Consider the following 17165-nt stretch of genomic DNA (forward strand, 5'->3'; position numbering starts at 1 on the left):
TTTTCTTCTTCAATGCTGCTTGACCCCAATACAAACTCGACGGTAGTTCCAAATAGCCAGAAAACGGCACTTTCAATTTTTCCATCCTACAAGATCTAAATAATTTTTGTCGTAAAATGGGGAAATGGTCTGAGGTGCCTGACGTCCAGGCATTCTTTTACACATGGGCCCCTCTCTAGTCTCTGTTCCCAGTGCAACTCATCCCAAATCTTCCTTCTTTCCCTCCCACCTGTCCCCTCAGCCCCAACCCCAAGCATTGCTGAGTCTTTCTAATCTTCCTATCTGACCTCTCCCCTCCTCACCAGGCCGAGCTAGGTCTCAATTCATCCTCAGCCTCTGCTCCCACACCCTATAATCCTTTTATCACCTCCCCTCCTCACATCCGGTCCGGGCTACAGTTTTGTTCCGTGACTAGCCCTCCCCCACCTGCCCAGCAATTTCCTCTTAAAAAGGTTGCTGAAGCTAAAGGCATAGTCAAGGTTAATGCTCCTTTTTCTTTATCCGACCTCTCCCAAATCAGTTAGCGTTTAGACTCTTTTTCATCAAATATAAAAAACCCAGCCCAGTTCATGGCTCGTTCGGCAGCAACCCTGAGACGCTTTACAGCCCTAGACCCTAAAAGGTCAAAAGGTCGTCTTATTCTGAAAATACATTTTATTACCCAATCTGCTCCTGACATTAAATAAAACTCCAAAAATTAAATTCCGGCCCTCAAACCCCACAACAGGATTTAATTAACCTCGCCTTCAAGGTGTACAATAATAGAAAAAAGTTGCAATTCCTTGCCTCCACTGTGAGACAAACCCCAGCCACATCTCCAGCACACAAGAACTTCCAAACGCCTGAACCGCAGCAGCCAGGCGTTCCTCCAGAACCTCCTCCCCTAGGAGCTTGCTACAAGTGCCAGAAATCTGGCCACCAGGCCAAGGAATGCCTGCAGCCCAGGATTCCTCCTAAGCCACATCCGATCTGTGCGGGACCCCACTGGAAATCGGACTGTCCAACTCACCTGGCAGCCACTCCCAGAGCCCCTGGAACTCTGGCCCACGGCTCTCTGACTGACTCCTTCCCAGATCTTCTTGGCTTAGCGGCTGAAGACTGACGCTGCCCGATCACCTCAGAAGCCCCCTAGACCATCACGGACGCCGATCTTCGGGTAACTCTCACAGTGGAGGGTAAGTCCGTCCCCTTCTTAATCAATGCGGAGGCTACTCACTCCACATTACCTTATTTTCAAGGGCCTGTTTCCTTTGCTTCTGTAACTGTTGTGCGTATTGACGGCCAGGCTTCTAAACCTCTTAAAACTCCCCAACTCTGGTGCCAACTTACACATACTATTATAAGCACTCCTTTTTAGTTATCCCCACCTGCCCCATTCCCTTATTAGGCCGAGACACTTTAACTAAATTATCTGCTTCCCTGACTATTCCTGGATTACAGCTACATCTCATTGCTGCCCTTCTTCCCAATCCAAAGCCTCCTTTGCGTCCTCCTCTTGTATTCCCCCACCTTAACCCACAAGTATAAGATACCTCTACTCCCTCCTTGGTGACCGATCATGCACCCCTTACCATCTCATTAAAACCTAATCACCCTTACCCCGCTCAATGCCAATATCCCATCCCACAGCATGCTTTGAAAGGATTAAAGCCTGTTACCACTCGCCTGCTACAGCATGGCCTTTTAAAGCCTATAAACTCTCCTTACTATTCCCCCATTTTACCTGTCCTAAAACCAGACAAGACTGACAGGTTAGTTTAGGATCTGCACCTTATCAACCAAATTGTTTTGCCTATCCACCCCATGGTGCCAAACCCACATACTCTCCTATCCTCAATACCTCCCTCCACAATCCATTATTCTGTTCTGGATCTCAAACATGCTTTCTTTACTATTCCTTTGCACCCGTCATCCCAGCCTCTCTTCACTTTCACTTGGACTGACCCTGACACCCATCAGGCTCAGCAGCTTACCTGGGCTGTGCTGCCGCAAGATTTCAAGGACAGCCCTCATTACTTCAGCCAAGTTCTTTCTCAAGTATCCCCCTGGAAAGCTCAAATTTCTTCTCCATCCGTTACCTACCTCGGCATAATTCTTCATAAAAACACACGTGCTCTCCCTGCCGATCTTGTCCGACTGATCTCTCAAACCCCAACCCCTTCTACAAAACAACAACTCCTTTCCTTCCTAGGCATAGTTAGATACTTTCGACTTTGGATACCTAGTTTCACCATCCTAACAAAACCATTATATAAACTCACAAAAGGAAACCTAGCTGACCCCGTAGATCCTAAATCCTTTCCCCACTCCTCTTTCCGTTCCTTGAAGACAGCTTTAGAGACTGCCCCCACTCTAGCTCTCCCTGATTCATCCCAACCCTTTTCATTACACACAGCCAAAGTGCAGGACTGTACAGTCAGAATTCTTATACAAGGACCAGGATCGCGTCCTGTAGCCTTTTTGTCCAAACAACTTGACCTTACTGTTTTAGGCTGGCCACCATGTCTCCGAGCAGTGGCTGCTGCTGCCTTAATACTTTCAGAGGCCCTCAAAATCACAAACTATGCTCAACTTACTCTCTACATTTCTCAAAACTTCCAAAATCTATTTTCTTCCTCATACCTGACGCATATACTTTCTGCTCCCTGGCTCCTTCAGCTGAACTCACTCTTTGTTAAGTCCCACAATTACCATTGTTCCTGGCCCGGACTTCAATCCGGCCTCCCACATTATTCCTGATACCACACCTGACCCCTATGACTGTATCTCTCTGATACCACACATGACCCCTATGACTGTATCTCTCTGATCCACCTGACATTCACCCCATTTCCCCATATTTCCTTCTTTCCTGTTCCTTACCCTGATCATGCTTGATTTATTGATGGCAGTTCCACCAGGCCTAATCGCCACACACCAGCAAAGGCAGGCTACGCTATAGTACAAGCCACTAGCCCGCCTCTTAGAACCTCTCATTTTCTTTCCATCGTGGAAATCTATCCTTAAGGAAATAACTTCTCAGTGTTCCATCTGCTATTCTACTACTCCTCAGGGATTATTCAGGCCCCCTCCCTTCCCTACACATCAAGCTTGAGGATTTGCCCCCACCCAGGACTGGCAAATTAGCTTTACTCAACATGCCCCAAGTCAGATAACTAAAATACCTCTTACTCTAGGTAGACACTTTCACTGGATAGGTACAGTCCTTTCCTACAGGGTCTGAGAAGGCCACCGCAGTCATTTCTTCCCTTCTGTCTGATATAATTCCTCAGTTTGGCCTTCCCACCTCTATACAGTCTGATAACAGACCGGCCTTTATTAGTCAAATCAGCCAAGCAGCTTTTCAGGCTCTTAGTATTCAGTGAAACCTTTATATCCCTTATGGTCCTCCGTCTTCAGGAAAAGTAGAACGGACTAAAGGTCTTTTAAAAACACACCTCACCAAGCTCAGCCACCAACTTAAAAAGGACTGGACAATACTTTTACCACTTTCCCTTCTCAGAAGTCAGACCTGTCCTCAGAATGCTACAGCGTACAGCCCATTTGAGCTCCTGTATAGATGCTCCTTTTTATTAGGCCCCAGTCTCATTCCAGACACCAGACCAACTTACACTGTGCCCCAAAAAAACTTGTCATCCCTACTATCTTCTGTCTAGTCATACTCCTATTCACCGTTCTCAACTACTCATACATGCCCTGCTCTTGTTTACACTGCCGGTTTACACTGTTTCTCCAAGCCATCACAGCTGATATCTCCTGGTGCTATCCCCAAACTGCCACTCTTAACTCTTGAAGTAAATAAATAATCTTTGCTGACAGGACTATGTTGAATCTCCTTAGGCACTCTCTAATTAGATGTCCCAGGTCCTCCCAATTCTTAGACCTTTTATACCTGTTTTTCTCCTTCTCTTATTCCGTTTAGTTTTTCAATTCATACAAAACCATATCCAGGCCATCACCCATAATTCTAAATGACAAATGTTTCTTCTAACAGTCCCACAATGTCACCCCTTACCACAAAATCTTCCTTCAGCTTAACCTCTCCCACTCTAGGTTCCCACGCAGCCCCTAATCCTGCTCGAAGCAGCCCTGAGAAACATCGCCCATTATCTCTCCATACCACCCCCCAAAATTTCACCATCCCAACACTTTACCACTATTTCATTTTATTTTTCTTATTAATATAAGAAGACAGGAATGTCAGGCCTCTGAGCCCAAGCTAAGCCATCATATCCCCCGTGACCTGCACGTACACATCCAGATGGCTGGTTCCTGCCTTAACTGATGACATTCCACCACAAAAGAAGTGAAAATGTCCTGTTCCTGCCTTAATTGATGACATTGTCTTGTGAAATTCCTTCTCCTGGCTCATCCCGGCTCAAAAGCTCCCCTACTGAGCACCTTGTGACCCCCACTCTGCCCGCCAGAGAATAACCCCCCTTTGATTGTAATTTTCCTTTACCTACCCAAATCCTATAAAACGGCCCCACCCCTATCTCCCTTTGCTGAGTCTCTTTTCGGACTCAGCCCACCTGCACTCAGGTGAAATAAACAGCTTTATTGCTCACACAAAGCCTGTTTGGTGGTCTCTTCACACGGATGCGAGTGAAACTCAGGGTTCCAAAGTGCTGGGATTACAGGTGTGAGCCACTGCATGCCGCCCTTGGTATTATTTTCTACCTTCCTCATCACCATCTTTTTCTTAATCCTCTACATTCATTTAGACTTTTTGGTTCTTGGCTCATTGTCTTTCAACCTCACCCTAAGGCCTCCATGAATGACCCTTCCACTACTTTACTCTCATAGTTCTGTGCCTATTCAATGGTTAGGGCCTTTACTGCCTCTCTATATCGGCAACTCAGCTTGGATTGATCTCTGAGCTTTGTGCCCAACTGGAACAAACTGATATATCTGTAATTTCACACATCAGTCTCCTCCTCTCCAAACATGTCCGCCTATTCTGCTAGTTATCACTCTCTATTTCTTTTTTCTTTTCTTTTTTTTTTGAGATGGAGTCTCACTCTGTCGCCAGGCTGGAGTGCAGTGGCGCGATCTTGGCTCACTGCAAACTCTGCCTCCCGAGTTCAAGGGGTTCTCCTGCCTCAGCCTCCCAAGTAGCTGGGATTACAGGTGCCCGCCACAATGCCCAGCTAATTTATATATTTTTAGTATAGACGGGGTTTCACCATTTTGGTCAAGCTTGTCTCAAACTCCTGAGCTCAGGCAATCTGCCCACCTCGGCCTCCCAAAGTGCTGGGATTACAGGCGTGAGCCACCACGCCCGGCCTCATCTCCCTTTTATACTCTTTCTCCCAACCAGAATGAGTGGTACTGGGAAAAACAGTCACATAAAATTTAGGAATTAGGACCTCCACAAACAGAGGAATCCAGTCTTAGCTATACTCTCAAATCCTATATATCTGCTCTCAGCTTCTCCTCTTTCAAATCTATTTTAAAAGTTTGTTTTCTAAGCCCCTCTCCTCACTTTTATTTTATTTTTTTAATTTCAATAGGTTTTGGAAGAACAGGTGGTGTTTGGTTACAAGGATAAATTCCGTAGTGGATTTCTGACATTTTGGTGCACCCATCACCCTCTTCCCCACTTTTAGAAAATGGCTGTGCTTGGCAGGGCAATCCCAGCACTTTCGGAGGCCAAGGCGGGCGGATTGCCTGACCTCAGGAGTTCGTGACCAGCCTGGGCAACAAGATGAAACCCCGTCTCTACTAAAATACAAAAAAATTAGCCGGGCGTGATGGCGGGCCCCGGTAGTCCCAGCTACTTGGGAGGCTGAGGCAGGAGAACTGCTTGAACCTGGGAGGCAGAAGTTGCAGTGAGCCGAGACTGCGCCACTGCACTCCAGCCTGGGCGACAGAGTAAGACTCAGTCTCAAAAAAAAAAAAAAAGGAAAATGGCTGTGCTTACTTCCTATGTTACAGAGAAAGTGGAAGCTATCAGAAATGAAATTTCCTCAATCCTTTCTCTCTGGCATTTCTTTCCTCTCAAACACAAAGCATCTATTTCCAGTACATCTTTCTCCTTTGCCCTTCTTCCAGTTAATACAACTAAGTACTTGGGACTCACCCTGTGTCTCTTCAGGGGCTGTGTTGTCTCAATTATCTCCTCTTTTCTTCTGGTTCTTGTGCTTGGCCTACAAACTGGATCAAAGTCACACCCATTTAAAATGTGAAATACAAAAGTACCCCCCCCACACACACTCCTTGGCTCTTATTCTTCCCTACCTGCTACGCTTTTTCCTTTTCTTCATAGAAAACTTGAAGTCTCCACTTCCTTGCCACTCTGAACATTTTGTTGTTTTTATTTTATTTTATTTTTGAGATGGAGTCTTGCTCTGTCAGCCAGGCTGGAGTGCAGTGGCACGATCTTGGCTCACTGCAACCTCCACCTCCCAGGTTCAAGCTATTCTCCTGCCTCAGCCTCCTGAGTAGTTGGGATTACAGGCACCTGCCACCACACCCGGCAGATTTTTGTATTTTAAGTAGAGACGGAGTTTCACCATATTGGCCAGGATGGTCTCGAACTCGTTACCTCGTGATCTGCCCACCTCGACCCCCCAAAGCGCTGGGATTACAGGTGTGAGCCACTGTGCCAGGGATACTTATTCTTTTAGAGAGGCATCCGCCATCATAACACCCAAACTGCTTTTGCTAAGGTCGTCAGTGTCTTCTTAATTTCCAAAGCCAATGGTTGCTTCTTAGCACTTATCTTCCTTGATTTTCTTTGCTTTATTTTTGACAGTTAACCACTCTCGGGAAAATTCTCTTCTTGGTTTCTTATGATACTAGTCTTTCCTCATGCCCCTCCTAATTCTAAAAGAATCTTTAGAATTTGAACATCTTTTCAAATATTGATGTTCCCTAAGATTTCACCCCCAGGTCTCTTCTTCTCTCACTCTATGTACTCTCCCCAGAATAGCCTCTTCTGTGACCAGAACTGCAATCACCTGTAAATCAATGACACCCAAATACAGGGACTGACTTGTTCTGAGGGGGTTAGAATCTAAAGTCAGTGTGAAAGGCAAAAATAAAACCGAGTTAAAATTATCTTTGAAAATCTTTAAAATTTCCTCTAAAATACTGTATACACGATTTTGAATGTATATACTATCAATCAAGAAATCCTACACAGCCAGTTTTCCTCCGCTATTGGAACAGAAGGTTGTTTCTTTAGTTAAACGCCAGATGAAGTTGTTGGCTTGCATTTAGCGGCCATGTTATAAGAAAAATATGTTTTTGTTTTTTGCCAAATGCATATAGTAGAGTTAATATAAGTTAACTAAGCACAGGAGATAACTTCACTGTATATATTTTCAGCTTGACCTCTTCCATGAGCTCTGGACTTATACACTAAACAACTGTCTACTGGATATCTCCTTTTGGATATTCCAATCCAGATTGTTTTAATTATATTTCTGAAAGCTGAAGAAATGAGATACCCGCATTCCATTTAGCAAAGGCATTCATTGAAAGGATACAGGGATGTGACATGGGTGCAGCACACAGGCAAAGTGTTTTCATAACATCTTGACTGTTGCCCTTATTCCAGGCAGATGTCCTCTAGCACTGTCCAGCTGCCTATACCCCAGTCTTCCCGCCTGGGGCCTTAGGCAGCTTCAGATTTGTGGAATCTCTGGGCCGAGCATTACACAAGCTGATAACCTCAGTCTGAATGGCCTTAATGAGACTAATGGAATTCATAAGGATCTGGGAAGGCATTGCACTTCTTTATTTGTGTCTTTTCAAGTGCTATACTTCACCTATTGGCTGTTACATCACTCTCTGGACCATCTTCATAAGGACCTTATGACCAATTAGCCAAGTGAAATCCCAGCATTTCCCCATTTACCAGACTGAACATCTGACTTTTACACACAGCATGTGTGTTATGTATATTAAGAACCAATATCAGAGATAAGTCTATGAGGTGAGGCATGTTGCCTCCTCTTTATCACACCCATCAAACGCATAAAGAATTAAAACCATCATAGTATTAAACAGTTAAACATTACATAAAAAATGTAGCAATACTCCTAACTGTGGGCAGCCTCACTCCAAATTCAGCATTCTAACAGCATGTAATTTTAGTGGGACTGGACAGTTTTCATGGTATCCTCTTTCTTCCCTGTCGTTATTCGTGTCTCATTGTATGCCTGCTTTGTATATATATATGGAAGGATGTTTCTTTCCATCTTTCTACTATCTATCCCTTCATATTTATACGATCAGCCCCTCATATGAGGAAGACTGAACCACAAAGGGGCATTCTCCATGGCCAACTCTGGACTGCAGAAGGTAGACATTGCCCATCTGGAATGTCCCATTATCATCCTTTGCTGGCATTACATTTTGGCTTTTTTCCCTTTGAAGTTGACCTCTTTTCCTCCATTGTTACTCCCTTTACAGAACAACAGGATACTATTTATACCCAGATAACAATCCTTTCTTTCTGTCCAAACATAGTAAAGATTATAAATAATTTGTTGTCATTTAAAACCACAGATATAAATTTTAATTTTTAAATTGAAGTTAACATTTTTATTATAAAATTTTTATTTTTAGTATTTTATTTCTTTATTTTTAATTTTAATTTTTATTATAAAATCATATCAGTGATAATACATTATTTTTCTTAACTCAAATACCAAAAACATATGAAGAAAAAAAAAAATCACCCACGATCACCTGAAGTTAGAAGTTCGAGACCAGCCTGGCCAACATGGTAAAACCCCATCTCTATTAAAAATACATAAAATTAGCCAGGCATGTTGGTGGGCACCTCTAATCCCAGCTACTCGGGAGACTGAGGGATGAGAATCGCCTGAACCTGGGAGGTGGAGGTTGCAGTGAGTTAAGATCACTCCACTGCACTGTAGCCTGGGCAACAGAGCGAGACTCTGTCTTAAAAAAAAAAAAAAAAAAATCACCCAAGATCTTCCTACCTAGAGGTCACCATGATTAATTTCTGATTATAACCTTTTACTGTTTTTCTACAAGACAATCAATGAGGTAATTCTTTAACACTCTGTTTTGTACCTGGTCATCTTTCCTTGTTAGAAAATACAGATTACACAATCACAGTAACGATTGTTGGTATGATTTCATTGTCTCTAGGTATCAATCCCTTAAATTTAAAAATGTATATATTTTGGTTTCCACAGCCCTGCAAAGTTGGGATTATTACCAATTCCACTTCATAGAAATATAGATCCTGAGGTTCAGAGAAAGTAAGTGACTGCCCAACATTTACATACCATGGAAGCGACAGGACTAAAGCTTGCCCTATGACTTCTTGACTTCAAATTGGTGCCCTTTCCACAGTATGTCTCTTGTCTCACTAATGAGATAATGCAGATGAAGGGGCTGGGCAAGTGCATATTATTGTTATTGCCTCAGGAGGCAACTCCTGATTTGATCTGAATCTAGAGCAGCTTCCTGAATTAAATCTGCCCAGAGGCTCCCAGGTTTGCAGAATAAACTTGTCTTTATGCAAAATATCATTATAACACACTAATATCAATATGCAGTTGAATCCTATAATCATAATTAATTCCTGATTAGTAAACATAGCCACACAACATTTAAGGAAACAGATCATTATTAAACAAGGACATTCAAGCCCTTACTAACAAAAGATGGACCCTGGGGCATGTGCATTGATCTTATCTCATTACCCCTGTGGTATTTTCTTTGCTGGATGGTGAGTGGAAAGTCCAGTAGGAAAGAATATCTTGATGCATGGTACCAGGGAGTCTATCCTGGGGCCCAGAATGCACAGTGTGTTTGAACCAAAACTTCTGAAGAATTTAAGAGATTCTGCAGTTCTTTTACTGTCTAGATTATTTTCCACCAACTGCTTTCCAAATCAGTGAATTATGGATACAGCGTGCTGCAAATATCCTGTTGGACTCTTCTTTTCTGCATTGTCCAAATGTGTTATATGTTCTTCTATCACAGTTTGCTATTGATCTACTTTATCATTTACTTCTTCTTGAGCCTTTCACCATCTTTCACCATTCTTCATTCAAGGTCCCTTTGGTCAAGATTTGGCTCGTTTTCCCACGCCTGTGCCTACAAAGACCCTGGACTGCCCTTCCCTTCAGTGGTCCTGGACACTTCAGTGAGGATTAGGACTGAAAAGCCACATGGGTGTAAATTGCCAGGCGCTTATTAAAAGATAATTTCAGAAAAGGGTGAAATCATGACTTTCATACAGATATACCAATGAACATGTTTAAAAATTCATTTTACTCATATGAACCAGGCAAAATGGGATAGAACTGGTTTTTCCACTGGAGGGGTGGGGCAGCCAATTCAAATCACTACCAGACAGGATATAATTTACATATTTACCAATAACCTACAACTTGGCTCAATTGTAACAAATGTACCACACTAATGCAAGATGTTAATAAAAGGTAAAACTATGAGTCGGTTGCAGATAGATAGAGAGATAGACAGATAGATAGTAATTATCCATAATATCTGCTCAATTTTCCGGAAACATAAACATTTTCTACAAAGTAAAGTCTATTAATTTAAAATAGTGATATGATACTGCCAAAAAAAAGGGTCTATATCACAGTGAAGTTGAGATAACTGATAACAGTAACAGCAGGGTGATTCAAGCTCTCCCTTACACCTTATTGTTGCCTTTAATACATATGAAGTACATATATGTTTTTGGGGTTTTGTTTTATTTTTATATTTTTAATAATTTTTGAGGTATAATTTATATACAATAAAATGCTCCCAAATTAAGTCTACAGTTCAATGTATTTTGATAAATGCGTATACCCCATATGCTACCATGGTCTGAATGTCTTTCCCCAAAATGAGATCTTAATCCCCAAGGTGATGGTACTAGGAGACAGGGCTTTTCAACAAACTCAGAACCAGGTCCTCACTAGACACCAAGTCTGCTAGTGCCCTGATCTTGCACTTTCCAGCTTTCATATCTGTGAGACATACATTTCTGCTGTTTATAAGTCACCCAGTTTATGGTATTTTGTTATAGTAGCCCGAATAGACTAAGACAACATGTAACCATGGCCACAATCAAAATATTTTCATTATCCCAAAATGTTACCTCATACCCTGTGTAGTTAATCCTGTCTCCAATCCTCAGCCCTTAGCAACTACTCATTTATTCTAGATTAGCCACTCTAGATTAGCTTTGCCAGTTCTAGAAAATGGTATCATACAGTATGTATATGTCTGGCTTCTTTTGCTCTGCATGATGTTTTGAGATTAATTCATGTGTTGCATTTAGCAGTAATTAGTTTCTTCTTACTGCTGAGTAGTCTTCCATTGTATGAACATACTGTACCACAATTTGCTTCCCATTCATCTGGAAGGACGTTCAGATTGCTTTCAGCTTTGGCTCTTATGAATAATGCTTCTATGAATAATCACATACAAGTATTTTTGTGGATATATATATTTATTTCTCTTGAGTAAATATCTAGGAGTAGATATACATTTTGTGATCAATATGAAAATAAAAATTATATTCTACTAGATATACATTTTGTGATCAATATGAAAATAAAAATTGTATTCTACTAGATATACATTTTGTGATCAATATGAAAATAAAAATTGTATACTACTAATACTCTATATTGATCATATTCCTTAGCTTAGAGCTTGACTTAGTTGATGATTCTAATTTAGAAACATTTTTGTTTCTGAATTTGGTTATTTTTATGCAATTAAAAATGTTTGAAAATTATACATTTTATTTGATTTTTTTTTTTTTTTTTTTGAGACAGAGTCTCGCTCTGTCACCCAGGCTGGAGTGCAGTGGCACGATCTTGGCTCACGGCATGCTCCACCTCCCGGGTTCATGCCATTCTTCTGCCTCAGCCTCCCGAGTAGCTGGGACTACAGGGGCCCGCCACCATGCCTGGCTAATTTTTTGTATTTTTAGTAGAGACGGGGTTTCACCATGTTAGCCAGGATGGTCTCGATCTCCTGACCTTGTGATCCACCCTCCTCGGCCTCCCAAAGTGCTGGGATTACAGGCGTGAGCCACTGCGCCCGGCCTTATTTGATTTTTAATAGTATACATATAATTACAGTATATAAAATTGGAGACTGTGACTTGAGACTTTGGATTCAAATATTTGTATGGAAACAGCAATGGAGAATTGTCATATTTTAATGACAATCTATAATTATTTAATTATCTGTGCTGCCTTAGAAACATTAAAAAGGCCAGGTGTGGTGGCTCACGCCTATAAACCCAGCACTTTGGGAGTCCAAGGCGGTTGGATCTCTTGAGGTCAGGAGTTCAAGATCAGCCTGTTCAACATGATGAAACCCCCTCTCTGCTAAAAATAAAAAAAATTGGCTGGGCATGGTGGTGTGCGCCTGTAATTCCAGCTACTCGGGAGGCTGAGGCATGAGAATCACTGGAACCTGGGAGACAGAGGTTGCAGTGAGCCTAGATGGTGTCACTGCAGTCCAGCCTGGGTGACAGAGCGAGACTCCATGTCAAAAAAATAAAATAAAATAAAATAAAATAAAATAAAATAAAATAAAATAAAATAAAACATTTAAAGTCCCAAGGTTACTGAGAATTATTTGTAAAGGTTTTGATGTTAGCAAAGGATAAAGATAACGTAGAATTGCAGCAGTGATGTCCTATAGCTAAGAATGCGTGGCAATGAGGCTGGCGCAGTGGCTCACGCCTGTAATCCCAGCACTTTGGGAGGCCGAGGCAGGCAGATCATGAGGTCAGGAGTTCAAGACCAGCCTGACCGACATGGTGAAACCCCGTCTCTACTAAAAATACAACAATTAGCCAGGCGTGGTGGCACGCGCCTATAATCCCAGCTACTCAGGGGGCTGAGGCCGGAGAATTGCTTGAACCCGGGAGGCGAAGAAGGCTGCAGTGAGCTGAGATCATGCCACTGCACCCTAGCCTGGGCGACAGAGCGAGACTCCGTCTCAAAAAAAAAAAAAAAGGATAGTAATGGGATTATAGCTTCTACCTGTGCTTGAGTTTTTAGGATCTTGTTCTTGAGAGTCTAGTTTGTACTATAAAGGTTAGAACACATTTCCAGAAATGATCAATTTGAGCAATCTGAGTAAGAGTCGGAATAAGTTGGAGTATTTCATGTAGTGAATTTTGGTATTTGCTTTGTCTCCAGTTTTTCCTTCTTTTTTTTTTTTCTGGAGACGGAGTCTTGCTTTGTTGCCCAGGCTGGAGTGCAGTGGTGCCATCTTGGCTCACTGCAACCTCTGCCCCCACCCCTACCCCACTCTCTGCCCCCATCCCCAGGTTTAAGCGATTCTCATGTCTCAGCCTCCCAAGTAGCTGGGATTATAGGCATGCACCACCACGCCCAAATAATTTTTGTATTTTTAGTAGAGATGGGGGTTTCACCATATTGGCCAGGCTGGTCTCGAACTCCTGGCCTCAAGTGATCCGCCTGCCTGGGCCTCCAAAAGTCCTGGGATTACAGGCGTGAGCCACCACGCCTTGTGGTGTCCAACCTTCATGGTTGGACTTTTTAATCTTTCAAGCGTTTGAGGATAGTTGGGAACTATACACTGTATTTTAAATTTATCAGGGGAACCCAATGTTCTGCAAGGATCATTCTGGCAGTGGTCTATTATTATCCAGGTGCTTTTTTTACCCCCATTGGAATTGGTTGAGAGGGCCCTATGTTCTTTTACTTTTGGGGATATAGAAAAACTGCATGTCTATAGCATATCCTTCTGGATTACCAGATTCTAGCCTTGTTCCTTGTCTTTGCAATATGAGTTCTGACAAATGCATAATGTCATATATCCACTATTTCAGTATCATATATCATAGTTTCACTGTCCTAAAAAATGCCCTATTCTCCATGTATTCATCTCTTCCCTCTTTGCCTCCCTTCCCCCAAACTCTTGCAACTACTGATCTTTTACTGTCTCTATAGTTTTGCCTACTAGTGTTTTTTTCTCTCACACTTTTAAGTAAGTGCTATGCACACACAGCTTCAAGACAAGTTTCTTATCTCTACCATCCAATCAGATTACCTCCTCTAACTCTTTTATATAATTTACCTTTTCCTAAGGACCTCCTGGAGGGTGGTGGAAGAGATCTGCCTACTATAAGCTGCAGTAGAGATAGCTTTTGTTCCCTAGTATCTATTCTTCTCTTCCTTCTTTTAATAATAAAACAATCCCACCCTGTCAAGGTTTGACTGAGCCCATGGCTAGACGCTACATTTTCTTCCTTCCTTGAATATAGATGTGACCTATGGGATATGAGCAGAAAGGATATATGCATGCAAGTAATAAGAACTGACAAAATTGAGAAAATAAGACATTTACCATGGAACTTAAATTTGTATCCTTTTATAGGACCATACTATTGAAAGGATATTATGAATTATATTTTAAAATAAATCCTGTAATTATATTTTGAAAGACACATTTATACTGCTTTGTAATTTTTGGTAATAAAAGTGTTTATTGGTTAAAGGAAAATGACTTTGAATGTAATGCAGTTTGTATAACCCTATTTTGAATTTAAAAAAATTTACATGAGTATCAGAAAACTAAAACAAAAAACAAAAAAGCTGAAGTTTCAACTTTTAGAAGACTCTGTGTGAAACATGAGCATTAAAGTATAATGGACAAACAAAAGCCTAAAACAGTGAGAAAAAAGAATGGCCGCATCTGTAATCCCATCTGTAATCCCAGCACTTTGGGAGGCTGAGGTGGGACGATTGCTTGAGGCCAGGAATTCCAGGTTACAGTAAGTTATGACCAGGCCATTGCATTCCAGCCTGGGTGAAAGAGCAGGAGACTTTGTCTTTAAAAAAAAGAATGGCCACAGAGCTGGAAGGAGAATCACGGGACTGGGTTTTACGTAAGTGAAAGGAAGCAAGACTTTTTAGAAGTGAGCAACATGTCCAAATGAAACAGAGAAATCTAATAAAATAAGTATTAAAAGAATTTAATAATTAAGATATTATAAAATGGGTATGTCATGAAGTTATGAGATTAACTATGTACATATAAAGCTTCTGGAATATAATAGGCGTTCAATAAATTTTAACTTCCTCTCTTTTTGTGATCAATTCCTTGTTTTATTCAAAGAATACTTACTACTAGTTAGGAATATTGGGACTAGAAAATAATACCCCACAATGAAACTCTCAGAAGCAGCCTCAGAAGCGAAAGTTTTTCTCTGACCTTCTCCTGCCTTCCTGTCTCTTGGTCCCATTCTCCCCTGACGCTAGCCATAGAAACTAGGCAGGCCATAGAAACTAGAACCTCTTTTCCCCAAAGCCAGTCATAAATCCTGGAAATATTTCTTTAATTTTCTCCCGCCTTTCTTTGTAAAAACTGGCCATAAAGAAATTATCTGATCTACCTTTTTTGACTGTAGGTCCTAAGACCCTCATTGCAGAGAGGGTTCTGCCCCACACCCGGAAGGAAGGAATGCATGCCCGGAGAGTCCAAGAAGAATCTAGACAGACAGGCCTTGCTGGGTTTCCCCACTCAGGCTATTAGCATTAGAGCATACCCTTTTGTCCAATCATATTTCTACATGGCTGTCCATACTTTGTTGGATGTAAAAATGAACATTACAATTTCCCCTGTATCTTTGGGTCTTCATTCTGAAGGTTCTCATGTATATATGCTAAATAAACTTGCATGCATTTCCTCCAATTACTCTGTCCTTTGTGAGTAGATTTTTCGGTGAACCTCTGCGATCAGAGAGGAGAGCTACAGGAGCCCTGCTTGAACCTTGAAATGCTATGATGACAGACCGTAGCCTTAAAGCAGTTTATAGTGTTGTAGGGTAAACACATAAACAGGCCAATATCATTCTTTGCCATGAGGGATATGATGAGAAGAAGTACATGGAGGTTAACTGAGTTATTTCTTTTAGTTTCTTTGTTTTTGGCATGTGAATTATGAAACTTTAAAACACCTCCAGTGCAAAAAAATTTTTTTTTAAATTAACATGGTGGTTGGTGCACTGTGTTTCTAAAATATTGAGTACAATGTAAAGCAATGCATTCTTTTTAAAAAAATTTATTCTTATTTTGAAAAATGTTTGTAGAGATGAGGTCTCACTGCCTTGCCCATAGCTGGTCTCGAACTCCTGGGCTAAAGCGATCCTTCTACCTCGGGCTCCCAAAGTGCTGGGATTACAGGCGTGAGCCACTGCGCCCAGCCGCATTCTTGTTTTCATCTGTGAAATACGTTTTTAAGGTAAATACTTAAAGTTGATGGAGACACCTGGTCTACTTAAGCTCTCATTCAGAACACACTGCCTTGTGCTTTTAAAAAAATTAAATGGATAATCTAAATTGGCAGCTACCAATTAACATATCCATAGTTGCTAAAAAATGTTAGTGTAAGTTCATTTTTATTAGTCGCATCATTTTGAGTTTTAAACTATTTCACATGCAGTAAAATTTATACCTCTTATGGGTTTTGTCAAACAGTGGTTTAGTCACCAACACAATCACGGTGTAGAAGCTCTCAAGCTCCTTTTTAGTCAACCCCTTCCTACAGCCCTTTGCCCTGGTCGCCACTGATCAGTATTCTCTCCTTTTAAAAACACTTATTATTTGGAAATAATTATAGACACAGGAAATTGCAAAAATACTACAGCACCTAGAGTCCCGTGTACCTATCACCTAGTTTCCTCCAGTGGTGACATCTTACACAACTGTAGTACAAGATCAAAAAACCATGTCATGTAGTTTGAAGGCAGGTTTTCCTTTCACTTCTTCGCCTGCATTTTCTCCTTTCATTTCCAACAAATTTAACTCTGTTGTTAGAAGGAGCAGATGCTAGTTTTCTTTCAGATGTCTGCTATTTCAGTTCGATTACCCCTGTTACTCCTACATTTTTTCTAGTCTTTATCCCCATCGTTTCGCCCCAATTTAATTTTGCTGCTAGTTTTTTTTTTTTTTCTCCTCTGGGATATGTGCCACAGATGGTACTATTGTCAATATTCGAATTCCTAACTTCTCCCTCCATCCGTAAGTTTTCAAGGGGTAGCCGTGCTTGTGCTTAATTGTGGTGTTTACAGGACTTTTTGTAGCGTAAGCATGCTGGCATGGCTCCCCAGCCTCTTGGGATGCTAGTAACCCGCTCCCCCCTCAACGAGCCGCCTTTGTGCTCCG

General features: G+C 41.6%; 1 protein-coding gene across 1 annotated transcript in view; it reads left to right on the forward strand.

Annotated features, from left to right (window-relative positions):
* The first annotated feature begins 456 nt into the window (after positions 1 to 456).
* The window catches only part of ATG10 (autophagy related 10), a 300426-nt gene continuing 283717 nt past the window's right edge, over positions 457 to 17165 (forward strand). The window contains exon 1 of the mRNA XM_055386169.2: positions 457 to 1175. The gene's annotated coding sequence lies outside the window, so the exon portion shown is untranslated. The remainder of the gene's footprint in view (positions 1176 to 17165) is intronic.

The sequence above is a fragment of the Gorilla gorilla genome, chromosome 4, assembly GCF_029281585.2.
Source record: "Gorilla gorilla gorilla isolate KB3781 chromosome 4, NHGRI_mGorGor1-v2.1_pri, whole genome shotgun sequence".
NCBI classification, from domain to species: Eukaryota; Metazoa; Chordata; class Mammalia; order Primates; family Hominidae; genus Gorilla; species Gorilla gorilla.